Consider the following 13,879-nt stretch of genomic DNA (forward strand, 5'->3'; position numbering starts at 1 on the left):
TACTGGTCTATTCGATTTGGACTGGGGTGTGGGGGGGAATTAATGTTGTATTTATTCATCCATTTCTTTATTTCTTACCTATCACTTCCCTGCAGACTCCAGGTGCCCATTGGCAGCAGGTTAGGCAGTAGATCGCAAAAGTATTGGTGACCCCAATGGCCCAGGACCCTTTCCACTGGCTGAGGAAGAGACGCTAGGAACAAAGAAACGAATAATTTTTAAATTTCAGAGAGAAGCATAAAACTAGACAACACAGGGTGAATTACTGAGGCAACCGATCCTGGTCGTTAGGAAATACACATAAGTGTGTACACACATATCTATGCACAACTGTAAATAGATGCACGCACACACACACACACACACACACACACACACACGGTGTTAGTGTGTGAATGTGTGTTTGCTCATGAAACGGACAACTTTATAAAACCCAAATCCTCTGGAGGCGAAAAGTTTAGCAGGGAAAGAATTACCATCACAATGCTGGCATTTTCTGTCTGTCTTTGTGATACGGTTCAGGGGGGGAAAGGGTGTTAGATATTCTGTCGATAACTCTTATCTGCCGCCACCAGCATATTTCCAAAATAACTGTTTTAATTACTCCCCGGGATCGTTCTCCTCTTGCGGAGAGGCGAGGCTCCCGACCAGATTTATTCCGACGAAAAAGAGGGGCTGTCACTGGGCTGGGGAGGGGGCGATAGGATGTCAAGCCAGTTCTCCCCGGCCGACCTCCATTCTCGTCCTCGAAGAGGTGGCACCTGCAGACACGGCCCGGACCGTCATTTTGCTTTGGGGGTTAGGGAAAAAATTAAAGAATGAAATGAAATTCATCCAGCGCTGGGTGCCTTTGATGTCTTCCACCCCTCCAATCCCACCAGAGGATATATTATTATGATTTTTTTTACTTTAAAAGTCTGCGTTTAGGCTGATGCTAGTGGTGGGATGATGGTGTTTTTAAAACAGTGGATGCCTCATGGAGGTGTCCTACTAAATATGTCGTTTGAAATTCTGAGAGAGAGGAAAGACAGCGGCACACGCCTCTCCCTTTCTTTAACAACCATATTCTGTATATTGAAAAATATGATAGACAGTGGATGGGACGGATGAAAATCCACCGCACACTTTCAATATTGATTTAACAAAAAGAGAGAGAGAAAGAGGGAGAGAAGGGGGAATATAGGCTCAGCAACTCCAGAGGTTCTCCTTATTATTACTATCCAGGGGTAATTTTTCATCTCTGCTGGCTAATCTTTGTTCCTTGTGAAGATAATGAATAGCCCAATCGTTATCTGTCGAGCTCCTGGAGGCTGCAGGAGAATGGGGTTGAACAGGGTTGGAAATTGTTTCCAAAGTGCTGCTGAATAAATGGTGTTCCTTATCTCTGGCTTCCAGATTATCAGAACCCTTTCAAAACTCACACAACAAATACGTCCACTGCATCTAATGCATCATTTACCAGAGCAGATCCCTGCGTCTGATCGGCAGATAGGCAAAATCTATGTATTTCTCGCTTAACTTAGCATGCAAGCTCGTGTGCCCTGGGTATAAATATATGTACGAGCACCAGGGGTACTTTCTACAGAGACTATATACAGATGTATGTATGCATGTGTAGATATATATGTACATATATATCTACACATATATATGCTCGTATATGTTAGGGTATAAGAATACATATGTTGTATATTTTGGGGGACCCTATGTGTGGATCTGAAAACATGTTTGTGCAACCATGTGGTAGAGATCCTGATCTAGGCAGTGTGTGTGTATTTGAGTTTTATAGAACCTAGGGTGCCGTGGTATGGGAATAAGACCCGTTCGTTTGCATGCGGAATGACATAGGTGGCAAATTTACCCTTATGTGTCTGGTAGAGAAAAGACGGTGTAACTCAGGAGGGTATGAGTGTGACCCAAGAGGGATGTGGGATTCAGGAGGGTGAAGTGTTGCGAGAGTGTGGGACCCAAGAGGTGTGAGTTACACAAATGTGAGAATGTATATATGTAGATATAGGAGAGGATCGCGTGGGTGAGAGATACAGGAGGGGAGGGAGAGGGCGTCGCACTCGTCCTGTGCCATTTCTCCCCTCCTTGTATCACACAAACGCACCTTCTGTATCATATATACACGAGGGATAAGTGAGTGCGAGAGACAGAGGAGGCGTAAGGTGGGGGAACAGGGACGGACAGGAGGGCAAGGAATGCGATTTACAGATATCTGTAGGGAGGTCCAGGGTACATTTCGGGCGCGATCGGTGGGTACCCATGCGAGTGGGGAGATGGAGGGGGCGGGAGTTCTAGATATAGATAGGGCACAGATCACTCTTTCCGAAGGATCCTGATCCCGCGGCGGCTCGGCAGGCGCGTCTACACGCGGCAACTCAAACTCCGGACGTTCCTTACTGGCTCTCGCACTCTCTCCCTCAAAGTCTCGGCACCGACAGATACATACGCAGAGCCCTTTCTTCCCCAGTCCGACCAAGCTCTCTGCCCGGGGGACCCGCGGGGAGGTAGAGACAATCTCCCCTGGGCCCGCTCGAGAGGCAAGCTGATCCAAGCCGGCTCAGCCCCACGGCTCCCCAGCCCGGGTGGACCCGCCCGACTGTCCAGAAAGCAGCCTCCAGCCCGGCGCCTTCTAGGATTAAGGCTCCCGGCCCTCCCTCGGTGCAGGGAGGTCGAGCCTGCCCCCCCCCCCCCCCCCCACCGCCCTCCCAGCCTGGAGGCGATGCGGCTGCGGGGTCCCGGCCCGGAGCCGGACTTGGGAGGGAGGGCTAGAGCCTCGTCGGGGCCTGGGTTGCGGGAGGTGGAGGGGAGGAGGGGTCCGGGGTTCGTTGTGGGGGGGGAGCGGGAGGGGGACGGCTGAGGCTCCAGGTTAGGAACAGGGGGACCAGAGGACTCGACGGAGGCCCAGGCCCATTGGCTCCACCTGCGCTTCCCCCACCCCGGGCCCCATGCTACCCCCGGGGTCGGGGAGACAATCGGCCCCGTTCGTTTCTGCGGAAACGCGAGCCAGTTGGGGGGCCTCGGGAGCCACTTACTAAGGATTGGGAGGCGGGGAGAGAAGAGACTTATCTCTGTCCCAACACCCCTTTTCGGTCAGTTCCCTGCCCGAGACACCAATCCACACCTCTCCCATCCTACGCCTCTGGCTCTCTGGCTTCCACACCCTCCCTCTCCTCGCAGGCCTCCCCCTGCTCCCCAACGACCTCCGCCTTCCCCTTCCCGGCCGAAAAGTTCAAATGTTGCCCCTGCAAGCCGAGTAGGGCTCAAACCCGTCGGCTCGGGCTCCCCCATCCTTCGCCACTGACATCCAAATTCCCCCAGGTCTACGAGCCGCTTGCTTGCGCCCCCCCCCCCCCCCCCGGTTCCCCGCCTTGCCGGCCTCAGGTTGGAGACCCCCGCGTTGCGGAGAGTCCCGACCCCTGGCCCCCCGCCCATCCGCGCCGGGGGACTCCCGGGAGGGGAAAGCCAACTTCGGAAGGAGCAGGGGCGGCCGGCACCGCCCCGGCCTTCTCTCCTGGAATGGCTCGGAGTTGGGCAACACGTTCAACTTGTACCGATACCTTCCCCCTCCACCTCCCCCCACCCCACCCTCCACATTCACAGTTGTTCTCGGTAAAAAATGGGTCCGTGTTAGTTTATTAATAACCTAAACATTACGTATTAAAGACCCGTGAGTGACACAGGATGACAAAAGCTGTATTTTTCCAATATACACAAGCACACATTTAATAACCTCCAATGCATCTCCGCGAGGCCCGCTCTCTGATGGTTTCCATGGCAACCCAGATAAAAAAGCAGCCATTTTCCATATCTCTATGAAAGTCTATTATATTGCAGGATTAGCTCATCTTCTCGTAAGGTCAAACACAAAGTCATACAACCTGAAATATTTAGAATCCATGTACATTCATTTTTTTATGCCCTTTCATATGCCACAAAAGACAAGGGCCCCTAGGAGAGTTTGATTCCCAAGAAAATGCAAACCAAAGCAATAAAATAACGTGATTAGCAACTGATGAAAAGTTCAATTGTTTTTTTTAAAACTATTGTTGCATAGATAGTGTATTGCCCATTTATCTCTATCAGCAAGAATGATTTTTAGTGATATTGAACGTCTAATTGGGACCGAGGGTGATTTGCAGGTGTAGAGCTCCACCTTCTGTCCATGAGCGGAGACGCTCGAAGGAGAGCCGCACATGAGGCGGCTTCCAGCTGTTTCGCCCCGTAGAGACTCAGTTCGGCCGCTAGCAAGATGTAGGTCTAGTCAGAAATGGCACCTCCTAGGCTCTGAAATAAAGGGAAGTCCTGGAAGGAAGAAAAGCCCCACTTGTCATCCTCTCTGGGGCCTTGTGGGCAGGTGGAGCTCCCTGAAGCAGCCAAAAAACAACAAAAAAAATCAGAAATGTTGCTTCCAGGCTACCTCTAGAAGAGAATGAGACGAAAATAATCCCAGGAGAGCAGAGGGAATGCCTCTCTGCCACTGATTTTCCTCATCTTCCCTAATATCCTGCAGGGTGGGTTAGGCCAGCTCTCTCTCTCTCTCTCTCTCTCTCTGAGCCATGGAGGACACACAGAGTGTTCATTTCCTTTTCCCTGGGAGCCCCCTGGGAGCAGGACCAGAGGTACTCACTTGCGTCGTGTCCTTTAAACAAACCAACCTTGTTTCAACAACAACTCCCCCAACCCTAACAAGCCTGAACGGCTGCCACCAACCCCCTCCTCCCAGCTCGACCCGGAGGAGAAAAACAAACCCCACTGGCGATGAGGCCGTTGGGGGACTAACTCAGCAGGTTTGGTGACCTGAAGGAACTTCCTGTAAACTCCCAACCCAAGCAAACTCAGGTGCTGTATGGGTATTTGGAAGAGTAACAGACACATTTTTGTTTTCCTCTTTTGTTTCAGCCCAATTCCAGTCCCATCATCGTTCCATTGTTTAGATAGTTCTACATCATGTTATAATATATCATATTAGATATGTAGCCCGCCCTACCTCCGGCATCATTTTTTGAAGTTTACAAGTTGTGGTGTGATTTAGCAGGTGATTATTTATTTAGGGGGAAGTGAGAGGGGTTTGTGGCTTGGAGATCCTCCTCCATCAGGGCTCAGGGGTCCATGGGGGAAACTGCCTGTTGACTCCCTCCCTCTCTTTTTATACTGGGGGAACACCGACCTTTCCAGGAGAGCAGATTGTGGGGATGGGTGTGGGGTTCTAGACCAAGGACTGCCCTGCTTGGGGTGGTGAGGAACCCGGGGACTATTCCTATCCTCCCAGCAATGATGTGTGGACGGCTGTCCTATTTGGGGACGTATTTCCTGAATTTTCCTTGTTATTTATTTTCCCCGTGAGCCTGTCCTCCTCCTTGCCCTGCTTCCCCTTTCCATCCTTCCTTTTATATTGGGAGTCCTCTATGGACTGGAGACTGTGTTCTAAATCAGCATGCCTACACCCTTTTCCATTTCTCAGTGCAGTGTAAACACTTAGTGTTATTAATAATAATAGCGATAATGCAGATCTATGATCTATATAATGAAAATACAGCTCTATAATATACATGAACTAGGCCTCTGTGGGGGTTCTGGATTGGACTTAAGGCCTCAACTGGACTGGAATCAGGCCAGGCTGTGATTGGGTCACAGTGGGTTCTCTCACCGCACCTTGTCCCGGTTTCAGACTTTCTTGGACGCAGAGGAGTCCTTGGCCCTTAGCAAGCATGGTGACTGAGACATTAATGTGTCACTGTGTATATATAATGTAATGAAACATCCAGAAGTAAGTGAACACCTGCTGGGTCTTCAAGCCCGGTCCTGCCTCCCTAGATCTGGCAAGTTGCACCCCATTCTCCTGGGGCCTGGGACCGATTGGCCCCATTTGAATCCCATTTTTTAGCCCCTGCTGTGCTCAAATGTGAATTTCTTTTGAAGATAATTGTAGGTATTGACGGTACAGATGTTCATGTAAGAACACTGGTTTCTGCACATCAGGTACTTGTGGTGTGTGTGTGTGTGTGTGTGTGTGTGTGTGCGCGCGCGCAGGCGCGCTCACACCACATTTGTGTTCCCTGGCTATTTTCTGAAAGATAATCATGCATTGTCTCCAAGGAGCTCTGAGCTTATGTTTTTCTGCCACACGGCCAAAGTCTCCCCAGTCATCTGGGAAAATAAAATTAAATGTTAATTGCACATAATAAGGTGGGAACTAAGGAAACCACATGTACAAGGGGTCACTGAGACTTAGGAATCCTCCTTCCAACCCAAATGTTCACAGACCTTTTCACAGGGTCCTTCCTGAGCCAAGCAAGGCCAAGGAAATCTAGTTGAACATTGAATGAGGCATAAATCTAGTTGAACACTGAATGGTTCCCCACTCCTGACAGGACAGGATTCTAACACTGAGACTTCCCTGGGAATTCACTAGCCTGGTATTCAGCGGAAAACCCTGGGAAAAAAGACACAGGCTTATAGAGATTGAGGGCCCAGAGGAGACTGGCTCACACAATGTCTCTTAGACTCTGATAGACTCTTCCTGTGTGTGTGTGTGTGTGTGTGTGTGTGAGAGAGAGAGAGAGAGAGAGAGAGAGAGAGCGAAAGAGAGAGAGAGAGAGAGATGAGAGTAGCATAAGGAAAGTCAGATTGGAACCAATCACGCCAGGGGCCAACCTGAAAATCCCATCCCTCAACAAACACTGGATAGGCATGTTGAGCTCATATAGCATGACACGAGATTGGATGGCACACTTGCCCGACCTCAGACCTAAGTAAACATGATGAAGGCATGTTATAGTAAAATCATCGGCAGGTTACTGTGTCATGTTAGTGCCCCATTTTTAGATTATGGGTTGGGCATGCCCTGCAATACTCACAAGACCTGACTGCACAGCTCTGATCAACAAGTAAGAATTAAGCCTTTACTCTCTCCAGGGCACTACACAAGCATCTGTGGTATATTCAGATTTAGTGAAAAACCCAATCCCTGCTCTCAAGCGCTTACGGTTCAATGGGGAAGACAAAAAGACCTAAATGGACAAATGGACAATGGGTAAAAGAGCATGAGGGTAGAGATAAACAATAAACCCAAGTGAACAAATCAATCTATTTTTGGAAGAGAGAGATTTTTAGAAGGGCACTTGATTATACCATTTCCCAGTTGGACAGCAACTTTAAGAATCAGCATTGGAGATGGAGGTGCTGAGTAGTGGGACTGAAAATAGTTTCACAGAGAGCTTTCTCAGAGAGCTGAGTCACGGGTTCCAAAATACTTGGGACCCTGGACACCCTCTTGGTCTCTGAGTCTAACTGGAAAGCCTACCCCTATTGTTCTGCCCCCAGCAGTCGTAATGGTAATAATGATGTTCACTAAAGCATGAACAATGTGCTGGGGAGAGATAGGACATTGATTCAGATGTGTCCTTAGCCCACGGGGAGCTCACAATCTAAAAGTGCGGGTGGGGAGAGGTGTGGGGGTCGGGGAAGCAGTGGAGGTGACAGACACACACTTACAGGAAATGAAGAATAATGTAAATCAGCAAAAACTACAACAGTGAGATTGGTGATACATTGTTGCTGGGAGAGAATACTCCCCAGGTTTCTCATTGCTTCAGGCAGGGCCATCGCTGCCCAAACTCTCACACCCTTCTCAATGATAATAATATCAAAAATAATAATAATAGTGGTATTTGTTAAGTGATTACTGTGTGTCAAGCACTGTACTAAGTGCTGAGGTAGATACAAGGGGCTCACATGGGGCTCACAGTCTGAGGGAGAACAAATACTGAATCTCCATTTTGCAGATGAGGGAACTGAGGCACAGAGAAGTTAAGTGACTTGCCCAAGATCACCCAGCAGGTATGTGGTGGAGCCGGGATTAGAACCCATGTCCTCTGACTCCCAGGCTTGTACTAGTTCCACTAGGCCATGCTGCTTCTCTAATTGTTGTATAGGGGTTTCTGCTTGTCCTGAGCTCCTGAGGAGGCGGATCTTGCCTCTGGCAACCGTGGCTGGAGAGGGAGTGACAAACCCAGTTAGCAGGTGGCCCCCACAGAGCCCAGGTGGAAGAGACCTCTGGACCACTTTTTCCCACGTTCTGTACTGTAAAGGCCCTGAGCAAAGCATTCTCCAGAAAGACCTTCCCCTCCAAAATTCCCTTCCCAGCGTGGTTCAACCAGAAGCCCCAGTGTGCCGGCCGTTAGGGCCCTGGGCATGAACTATCAACATTTGCTTGATGGTTGCAGGAGGAGGGGTAGGTGCAGTGGATTCCAGGCCCAGTGTGTATCTAACCCAAGGGCTGTTTGCTTTTGAACAGACTCCCTAAGGGCTTAGAGTTGGGGCCTGATTATTATCATCAGCATTGTCATTAGAGTAATTATCATCATTCATGTTACGGGTTCTCACCCCAGGTTGCCATTTTCATTGGCCTTGCCTCAGGAGAACCCAAAGGGTTTTCCCACTGAGCTCCATCTTAGGATCTGGGCAGAGAACAGATGTCACTGAATTGTCTACATTTTCAGGCAGAACAACTGAGACTAAAAGAACAAGGTGGATGCAGTTTTCATTCATTCATTCATATTTATTAAGTGCTTACTGTGTGCAGGACTGTGGTCAGAGTCAAGAAAGCAGGTTTCCAGTCTCCCCTTAAGCAAGTAGATTCCATCTATGGCTTCCTAGGTTCTGTGGTGAAATCAATTTGGCTGCTAAATAAATGGCGTGGGAATCTGCTGTTGTGGAAGCATAGAAGTAGCCTCTAACCAACCAAGAGGAGACTCGGTCCCACATATGCACTGTCCGGCTATGCCCCTTCCTGCAGTTCCAGTCTGAGAAGCAGCATAGTGTAATGGATAGAGCACAGGCCTGAGAGCCAGAAGGTCATGGATTCTAATCCCGGCTTCACCACTTGTCTGCTGTATCACCTAAGGCAAGTCACTTCACTTCTCTGGGCCTCATTACCTTATCTATAAAATGGAGATTGAGATTGTGATCCCCACATGAGACAGGGACTGTGTCCAACCTGATTTGCTTGTATCCACCCCAGCTCTTAGTACAGTGCCTGGCACGAAGTAAGTGCTTAACAAATAGCATTATTATTATTATTATTATTATTATCTAGGGTCAAGAAAACATTCTAGTCTAAAACTTGTTCTCTTCACCATGGAGATGAGACTTGGGTAAATTATATAATGCTGTGCTTGGCCCTCATATTCTCCCAAGGTGCTTTCACATCAATGATCTTATTTTGATTTTTTTTACAGTATTTGTTAGCACTTACTATGTGTCAGATACCGTTCTAAGTGTTGGGGAAGGCAATTAGGTTGGATAGAGTCCCTGTCCCGCATGGGGCTCACAGTCTAAGTAGGAGAGAGAACAGGTATTGAATCCCCATTTTACAGTTGAGGAAACTGAGGCACAAAGAAGGGAAGTGACTTGCCCAAGGTCACATAGCAGGCAAGCAGCAGAGCTGGGATTAATACCCAAGACCTCTGACTCCCAGGCCCATACTGCTTCTCTTTTATCTTTACAACTTCTCTGTGAAGTTAGGAGAGGCAAGTATTTTTAGCCTCATTTTGCAGATGAAGAAACTGAGGCCCAGGGAGGTTAAATGATTTGCCTGAGATTAGATGCAAGGTTTGGACAGTGCTTAGTACAGCACTCTGCACACAGTAAGTGTTCAATAAATACCTTGAGTGAGTGATTGATTGATTGATTGGTTGAACGGACCAGAACCCAGGTCTCCCAACTCTCAGTTTCATGTGCTTTCCACTAGACTATTCTACACCTATTTACATCTGGTAGAAGGAGGTGGGGAGAGGCTGGCCTCACTCTCATGTTCAAACTCCCATGTTCTCCTCCTTCATCTCTGCAAGCAGCCTGGATCCTGAAGGCTCAGTCTGCTAACGTGCTTCAGGGCTGCAAACAGAAACTCTGCTGTGGAGCTTCAGTTGAGGTCCAGCACACCCCCTGCCAAGTTAAGAAGGGAGTTCCCTGTGGCTGTCCCAACGGCATTATCCTTTATCCTTACTGCAACCACTGTTTTGTGCTAAAAAAAATACCTTCATCAGTGGCCAGGGGAGGAGTTCAGGTGGAGGGGGCAGACCATAACTTTGCTCCAGATTCACCAGAACCTTAACTCCGCCCTGGGCACAGGGTAGCTGCATAGCAGTTTTGGGCTAAAGTGGAAGAAAGGGAAACATTTGAGAAGTGACATGAGTTTGCAGCTAGACTAGCGCAACCAAATATAATAGACCAGAAGCAGGTCATGGCCTAGTGGAAAGAGCACTGAGAACCTGGGTTCTAATTCAAGCTCTGCCACGTACCTGCTGTATGATCTTGGGAAAGTCACTTAACTTCTCTGTGCCTCAGTTCCCTCGCCTGCAAAATGAGGATTCAATGCCTCCGTAGACTGTGAGCCCCATGTGGGATCTGATGATCTTATATCTACTACAGTGCTTGGCACATAGTCAGCACTTAAAAAAACCACAATTACCACAGTTATTATTACAAAGCACCTTACTAGGGTAAGACTTCCCAAAGGGACATTTGGGAGTTGGCCCAGTGGCCTGTGGGGTAAACGTCACTCTTTTTTGGCATTTTCCCAGAGAACTTAGACTGTGAGCTCCATGTGGGGCAGGGATAGTGTTTGACCTGATTAACTTGTATTCATTCAATAGTATTTATTGAGCGCTTACTATGTGCAGAGCACTGTACTAAGCACTTGGAATGAACAAGTCGGCAACAGATAGAGACAGTCTCTGCCGTTTGACGGGCTTACAGTCTAATCGGGGGAGATGGACAGACAAGAACAATGGCAATAAATAGAGTCAAGGGGAAGAACATCTCGTAAAAACAATGGCAACTAAATAGAATCGAGGCAATGTACAATTCATTAACAAAATAAATAGGGTAATGGAAATATATACAGTTGAGATCTACCCCAGGGCTTAGAACAGTGCTTGACACAGAACAAGCACATAATAATAACAATAATAACAACAGTAATAATAAAAATAAGTGGAAATAGCAGCATCTCTGAACTGCCCTACCCCTGCCCCCAATGGGTCCCAAGGATGACACCTACCTGCAGAAGCCCCACCTTTGGAAACTCTACTCCCTGACCTGGCATCCCCTCAAGCACTGGGTAGAAGTCATCCATCCTGCTGGAGGTTTTTTGGTTGTTGTTTTTAATGGTGTGTTTTACTATGTATCAGGCACCGTACCAAGCGCTGGATAGATACAAGATAATCAGATTGGATGTAGTCCATATCCCACTTGGGGCTCCCAGTCTAAATCTCCATTTTACAGATGAGGGAAGTGAGGTACGGCAAAGTGAAGTGATTTGCTTAAGGTCACACGGTGGGCAAGTGGCAGAGTCAAGATTAGAACCCAAGTCCTCTGATTCCCAGACCCATGCTCTTTCCACTAGGCCACGGTCCTTTAGATTCAAATGGAAGCTAATGAGTCTGACTCTTCCATATGCAGCCTCTAAAGGCAGAGCGAAGTACACACCAGGAGCCAAGGAAGAGGGACAAGCTCCCTCCATTTCCTCCCAAGTTCTCAGTTGGAGGCCAATTTATGTCTGCTTTAAGCAGGGAATTCTTTCCTGGTGGGAGGGCTCTATCCACCCACTCTGCTTCATTCCCTCCCAATACAGCTGTTTGAGCTGTGTCAAGGAGCTGTCTGTGAGCCCTGATGACTGCATTGACAACAGAACTGCAGCTAGGGTGCACCAGTCACACCTCCCCTGGCCTCCAGATGTAATAGTAATAATAATGATGGTAGTATTTGTTAAGCGCTTACTATGTGTAAAGCACTGCTCTAAGCACTGGGAGAGATACAAGGTTATCAGGTTGTCCCACATGGGGCTCACAGTCTTTATCCCCCATTTAACAGATGAGGTAACAGGCACAGAAATGTTAAGTGAGTTGCCCAGTGTCACACAGCTGACAAGTGGCAGAGTCGGGATTAGAACCCACGACTTCTGACTCCCAAGCCCATGCCTTTTCCACTAAGCCACACTAATGGAGCTGGGTGCCCTTGGCTTTGTATCTGGTATGCAATCAAATTCTGCAGAGGACTCCCTCCTGGACTTACTTCAACCTACTCCACTCCTATACAGACTCAACATGACGATGTGTGGTTTCAGAACAGTTAAGATGCAACAAAAAAGCAGATGAAGAGATCTTTGTTGATAATGAATCAGAAAATGGAGACATATCCTTTGATGAAGAAAACCAGGTGAAGGCAAAGCCAACAGTCCTTGAGAATTCAAATGATGAGGATCGGCAATTCTTTCAGAAAATAGAACATTGTTTTAGTTCTGAGACAATCCCATTCACAATTACTGACTCAACTTAGAAGTCACACAAATGTCACACCCTGCTAAAAAGATCATTTGGCTTCTTGAATAGCCAGGGTTACATAAAGGGCTACTTGAATACCCAGGTATTACCTTGTTATCAGAGTGAAACATCCAACCTGGAATAGATACATTACACATTTTATTGGGCAGCAGTGTAACAATAAGAATAGTGATTTTAAAAATAATTTCAGAGCATAACAGTGGAATAGAAGAACGGAAATGAAAAATCAGTAAACTCAGAGAAGATCTAGGAAGGTTTACCCAGTGTAAAAATAACAACCAATTAAGCATATGGACTAATCAAGTTGTTCAGATAATTAATCCCCTTACATTGAACGACTTATGTGATGGTAAGATGATGGAAACAATTGATATATGCATGGAAAAATTAGCTGCTTATGCAAAAAGATTACGGAGATATAATGTAAGCCAGGACAGGAAACAAAAAACCACCAAAGTGCTTCCAGGATAATCAAAATCAATTTTATCAGGGTTTTTTTTTTTAAAAAAAAATAGGTTATAGTGAGGGTACCCCATTGATTGAAGAGGAAAATTCTTGGGAGGTCCCTAAGTAGCAAACCATTGAAGTAGTCAGAACGGGAGTCAAGAAACCCAAGTCTTCAGATGAAGTGGAGAGGACATAGGGTTTGGGATAGGCATAGGAATGGAATGGGGGAGGTTTCTATGCTCAAGGCATTTCTGGAAAGCAGATAGAACTTCTAGGACTACAGGTCCCAGAAATGTTTGGGAGTGGCGGCAGTGGTTTCACAAAGGCACGAAACAGAAGCTGCTGCTGCTGGTGCCAACTTTCTTACAGTTGTCCGTTCCTGTTGCTTTTGAGCTGCGGCCACATGACCACCACAAATAATTTGGGGTCACCCAAATTCAGGGGTTTAGGTATCAGCCCTCACCCTGGCACTGAAAGCAGTGTGGCTCTGAGAGAAGAAAACTTAGATGGAATCAGGGAACTGCTGGTAATCAGAAAGTACCGAGTCCCCTTGCTGTAAGCTTTCTTTCCATAAACACATTACAGCACCAGGATGGCCAGGGCAGGCAGGAGAGGGGTTCATCTCTTAGCAATCAGGACTGCACCTCCTAGAAGCTTCTTCCAGAAGCTGTTTCTCAAGTCCAGTGGATGGAGGGTTTTTCCCCCTTTGGGCCTGAAGGCATACTTTTTTTTCATCAGCCCCAACCTGCAAAATTTATCTGAATTTTGACTTGCCAACATTGGTCTCCTGCTTAATTTTAATAATGTTGGTATTTGTTAAGCGCTTACTATGTGCAGAGCACTGTTCTAAGCGCTGGGGTAAACACAGGGGAATCAGGTTGTCCCACGTGGGGCTCACAGTCTTAAACCCCATTTTACAGATGAGGGAACTGAGGCACAGAGAAGTTAAGTGACTTGCCCACAGTCACACAGCTGACAAGTGGCAGAGCTGGGATTCGAACTCATGAGCCCTGACTCCAAAGCCCATGCTCTTTCCACTGCGCCACGCTGCTTCTCTAATTTTGTTCAATTAGCCAAAC

The sequence above is a fragment of the Ornithorhynchus anatinus genome, chromosome X1 (assembly GCF_004115215.2).
Source record: "Ornithorhynchus anatinus isolate Pmale09 chromosome X1, mOrnAna1.pri.v4, whole genome shotgun sequence".
NCBI classification, from domain to species: Eukaryota; Metazoa; Chordata; class Mammalia; order Monotremata; family Ornithorhynchidae; genus Ornithorhynchus; species Ornithorhynchus anatinus.